Source organism: Oncorhynchus mykiss, chromosome 10 (genome assembly GCF_057628025.1).
Source record: "Oncorhynchus mykiss isolate SJ-2025 chromosome 10, ASM5762802v1, whole genome shotgun sequence".
NCBI lineage: Eukaryota > Metazoa > Chordata > Actinopteri > Salmoniformes > Salmonidae > Oncorhynchus > Oncorhynchus mykiss.
This window is the reverse complement of record NC_143031.1, coordinates 18,835,445-18,841,549: the sequence shown is the minus strand read 5'-3', so window position 1 is coordinate 18,841,549 and position 6,105 is coordinate 18,835,445.

Sequence of the window (6,105 nt, the reverse complement as noted above, 5' to 3'; positions counted from 1 at the left end):
GCTCCACCCACCCACCCACCCACCAGAGAAAGTCATTAGCCCACGTGTGCTCTGCTCTCCACCGCAAGCAGCAGCCTCTCTCTGGGCTTATGAAAATGGGAGAGAGGATTGTATGGCAAGTGTTCTAGTTCAGTGTTCGACCAGTGTTCTGTGGCATAATAGACATATTTACATTTTGCAATATAAAACCATTGCTGTCTCATCATAATTGTATATAATGCAAATATTGTATTTAGTGTCCACAAATATATTAAATACATTGTTGAATGATAAATGTACATGTTAATTTCATAATACTCATACTTTGAGGCATTAAATACAATCATTGCATTATACACAATTATGATGACCGTATGCTTTACAATCAATTCGAGACAAATAGGATAAAAGTGTGATGACCATTCAGGATTAAAACAGCTAAAAACTAAAGCTAATCATGCATAGGTCAACTTCATTATACGGGACCAATGAGCATGCCCCTCAAAAGTCTCGAAGCAACTAAAGGGCAAGCATCTCTAATGACAACAGAGCACATCTGTCACACACTCTCACTCACTCACCTCTCTGGAAAAACATTGGCCAAGTCAGTTGCATTATGTCTTTACATCTACAGTAACCATTTCAGATCAGAGGGGTAGGTAGGTTTACTGTGGATCTGTTTCAGAAGACATGATGTCTGGAGGGTGGGCTTACTGTGGATCGGTTTCAGCAGACATTAGAAACGTATGCCTACCACACGTGCTACCTGGAAATGTAGCAATATAGCCTATCCATTAAATGTTGTTTACTAAGTAACGCACAGTCAAAAGATTTACACTGGATATAGTGATCATAAAATAGTGGCTATATCTATGAGAACCAAGGTTCCAAAAGATGGGCCTAAAATATTGTATAAGAGATCATAGAAAGGTTTTTGCTGTGACCCTTATGTGGATGATTCCAATTATTGATACACATGCACCTGTTAAGAAACTGACTGTTAGAACTGTTAAAGGCTCTATGGATTGATGAGGAATTGAACAACTGTATGAAAAAGACGTGGCTAATAAGAAAGAGACATGGCTAATAAGAAAGAGACATGGCTAATAAGCCTGGCTGCACATCTAAATGGCTGACTTATTGCAAAATGAGAAATGATGTGACTAGAAACTGTATTATGAAGCCAAGATCAATGACATAATGAATTATGGAGAAAAAAAATTGCCGTACTTTAAATGAAATTATGGACAGAAAGACAAATTCAACTGCATCTTTCATCAAATCAGATGGCTTATTCATCACAAAACCATTTGATGTTGTCAATTATTTGAATGATTACTTTATTGTCAAAGTGGCAAACCTAAGCAGGAATACCAACAATGAACAGTGAACAATCATATATAATACATAAAAAAAACTAATAATGAAAGAAAAGCATTGTAAGTTTGAATTTTGTAAAGTGTGGGACAGGTAAAAAAGAAGTGTTATCAATCAATAATGACAAACCTCCTGGCATTGCCAACTTAGATGGAAGGCTGCTGAGGATGGTAGCTGACTATATGGCCACTCCTATCTGTCATATCTATATCTTTGTCCTCAGGCCTGAAGGGAAGCCAAAGTCATTCCGCTACCCAAGAGTGGTAAAGTGGCCTTTACTGGTTCTAACAGCAGACCAATCAGCTTGCTGCCAGCTCTTATCAAACTGTTAGAAAAAATTGTGACCAAATACAATGCTATTTTCTCTGTAAACAAATTGACAACAGACTTTCAGCAAGTTTATAGAGAAGGGCACTAAACATGTGATGCACTGACACAAATTACTGATGATTGGTTGAAAGAAATCGGTAAGAAGATTGTGGGAGCTGTACTGTTAGATTTCAGCGCAGTCTGTAATATTATTGACCATAACCTTTTGTTGAGAAAAGTATGTTTTATGGATTTTTAACCTCTGTAACCTCAGAGGGTTTTATTTATTGTTAGCTTCTCTAATGTCAAACATGTAGGGTGTGGTGTACAGCAGGGTAGTTCTCTAGGCCCTCTATTTTTTAAAAATATATTTTTACCAATGACATGCCACTGGTGTTACCTTATACTGTAAACTGTCATGGTCAAAACATATAGATTCAAAGGTTGTAAAGACTGGGAAAGGTCTGTCCGTAATAAAGAGATGTTCTGCTTTTTTGACACCATACTCCAGAAAACAAGTCCTGCACACTTTAGTTTTGTCTTATCTTGATTATTGTCCAGCCATGTGGTCAGGTGCTGCTAAGAAAGTTAACCTTCAGCTGGCCTAGAACAGAGCAGCACGTCTTGCTCTTCATTGTAATCAGAGGGCTAATATACATTTGAAGTTGGAAGTTTACATTCACTTAATTTGGAGTCATTAAAACTTGTTTTTCAATCACTCCACACATTTCTTGTTAACAAACTATAGTTTTAGCAAGTCAGTTAGGACGTCTACTTCGTGCATGACACAAGTCATTTTTCCAACAATTGTTTACAAACAGATTATTCCACTTATAATTCACTGTATCACAATTCCAGTGGGTAATAAGTTTACATACACTAATTTGACTGTGTCTTTAAACAGCTTGGAAAATTCCAGAAAATTATGTCATGGCTTTAGAAGCTTCTGATAGGCTAATTGACACCATTTGAGTCAATTGGAGGTGTACCTGTGGATGTATTTCAAGGCCTACCTTCAAACACAGTGCCTCTTTGCTTGACATCATGGGAAAATCAAAAGAAATGGACCAAGAGCAATTTCCAAACGCCTGAAGGTACCACGTTCATCTGTACAAACAATGGTATGCAAGTATAAACACCATGGGACCACGCAGCCATCATACCGCTCAGGAAGGAGATGCGTTCTGTCTCATAAAGATGAATGTACTTTGGTGCGAACAGTGCAAATCAATCCCAGAACAACAGCAAAGAACCCTGTGAAGATGCCGGAGGAAACAGGTACAAAAGTATCGATATTCACAGTAAAACGAGTCCTATATCGACATAACCTGAAAGGCCGCTCAGCAAGGAAGAAGCCACTGCTCCACTGGTGCACTTCACAAAATAGATGGCATCATGAGGCATGACTCAGTTACACCATTTCTGTCTGAAGGGTGCATTTTGGCTCATTCCAACTTATTTTGGGAAGCTTGTGGAAGGCTACCTGAAACATTTTGACCAAAGTTAAAGAATTTAAAGGCAATGCTACCAAATACTAATTGAGTGTATGTAAACATCTGACCCACCGGGAATGTGATGAAAGAAATAAAAGCTGAAATAAATCTTTCTCTCTACTATTATTAACATTTCACATTCTTAAGATAAAGTGGAGATCCTAACTGACCTATGACAGGGAATTTTTACCAGGATTAAATGTCAGGAATTTTGAAAAACTGAGTTTAAATGTATTTGGCCAAGGTGTATGTCAACTTCCGACTTCAACTGTAAATACTATGCATGCCAGTCTCTCTTTGCTAAGAGTTGAGGAGAGACTGACTGCATCACTTATTTTTGTAAGAAACACGTTGAAAATTCCAAATTGTTTGCATAGTCAACTTAAACACAGCTCTGCCACACACACACTTATCCCACCATAGTCCCCAAATACAGAACAAATAAGTGTACAGTATTATATAGAACCATTATTGCATGGTACTCCCATCTCATACTGATCAAATGAACAGCAAACCTGGTATAAAAAACAGATAAAGCAACACCTCATGGCACAACACATCTCCCCTATTTGACCTAGACATTGTGTGTATGTATCGATTGGTAGGCTGTGTGTGCCATTTTTAAATGCATGTAGTTTTGTCCTTGAGCTGTCCTTGAGCTGTCTATTAATGTTCTGTATTATTTCATGTTTCATGTTTAGTGTGGACCCCAGAAAGAGTAGCAACGGCTTTCACAACAGCTAATGGGGATCCTAATAAAATACCAAGAATACAAACAGTGCGAATGAGGACAATTTCTTTAGCCTTTTGGGATAGAATAACTTTCCATGTAGGCCTAAAAAGTTCAAACGTTTTCCAAGTGCTAGGCTACACCATTCATGAACATTTGTAAACTAACTGAATTAATCATGAATGATTATTCAAGATTTTGAAAAATTAACTCACCAATATATCATATTAGAGTCAAATTAACTAATTTTAAATGTTAGGTAACATCATTGAAATTAAAATGTCTATTATGTAAACTAGCAAAACCAAAAGTAATCTACCATGCGGGCAATTGAAGGAAAGCGTGATTGATTGAATCAACCTACATCAGCAACGCATATCATCTTCTGAGGCCAAAATAGTCTCATCTGCGATACAAAATTGAAAGTCAAAATGTTCAACAATTCCTTGCATTTGTAGGTATTTGGATTAGCAAATGTCAAATATATTCAATGCTATCATCAAAAGAATTTTGAAATAAATTCTCTAAATCAGATATCAGGTGTTTTAGTGCTACTGTTGGATCAAGTCTGTAAATTCCATCAGGATCACCTAGCTGCCTAAACCAATTTTGTCACAAATGTAGAGACCACAGTATAGATAATATTGTAGCAAAATCAGAGAGAAGGGCCCAAAAATCCATTGAGTTAAGGTTATGTTACTTACTTCCTTCAGTAAGTCCTTCACGTGTACATGCCTCTCCTGATGGCCACCATTACCCCATTCCACTTGACACCAATGTAGCGAACAGAAAGCCACCATCCGAAACCCAGACCTCATTTAAGTGGTCTCAAAACCAAAACATCTAGTCTCCATCTATGGAAAGGGATACTAGGGCTTTGTTCTGTGTTTATGTAGCCTTCACACCTGGCCTGATGGAGAGATATGCTTAGATGTTTCCTTGACTTCCCTCCCCCCTATCTGTGAAAGGGCCCAAAAATCCATCTGAAAGGTCAGAATCATATTCTCCAGGTTAAGGGCCTCTGGCAGCCAGGGAATCCATTATTGACAACAAATAGAATTAGCAACACAGATGGCCAGGCTCAAAGTGCCCCATGTAATTTATTTTCCCCTTCGGCCATTTTAAAACTCCTAGCTTTGCTATTAAGGATAATCTCCCATTTCCTTCTCAAACTCTTGTAGTCCAGATACCAGAAAAATCAAGCAATTTGTGGTAGAAAATGTAATTACTATACTTAAAACAACTTGGTGTAGTTTATTGTAAGTCTTTTTGAATGATATCCAATGTAGCCAAGGTGGGGTTAGATTCTAGCCATAAAACAGGGGCCTGTTTAGTGGGGTGCAATACCCTTAATGTTGAATATAGACATTGTGTATAGAACTGATATTACACGCTTTTCTGCATTAGTGGTAATACAGTTCTAAACATTCTGTAGCGTCACACCCTCTTGAATAAGTCACAGATGTGCCACAGTCCTTCACCAGGTTGCGTGCCATGGTCACCAAGTATCAGTTGAATTTGACAGTAGAACATATTCATCAGTAGTCTAACTTTGATTTTATTCAGCAAAGCATATGCCTATTTTACGAACAGTACAGAAACAGAGGGATTGTCAATCATCATACAAACGGAGCAGCGGTTGTTAACATTTCAATCATGCAACAAGACAAGTGAAAGAATTGCAATGGCATCATACCTGTGTTTTGAGTTGGAGAAAACCATCCACAAATACAATTACTGAGCCACACAAAAGAGGGGGAGATCAATATGATCTGAACAACAGCCCAGGAGGCTGTCTGTCTTCTGTCAATTTCCGTTTAATAAGATAGACGTCACCATCACTGCCATTTCAGTGCCAGGAACAAAATTAATCTTTCTTCACAGAAACGCAGGTTGCAAACTGGAATGGAACCAGCCATTTCTAATGCATGGTTTTCAGTAGTTTCTATAGGTTACCTACATTGAAAAAGTAAACAAATCAAATGAGTTGAGGGCCCATGGATAAAAAAAGTGAGAGAAGGCTTCAAAGACAGGATGATGATGGTGATGAATGTTTTGTAGGACAAAATATGTAATGACTGAAGCAAATGTCAATCTATGTGAATCTCAAAACAAAGTCAGACATGACAAATTGTGTTTGGACCATTTGTCATGGTTGAAAATCAAGCTGAATGTTATTTACACTATTACATAGATACCGTCCCAATTGTTGAGCTG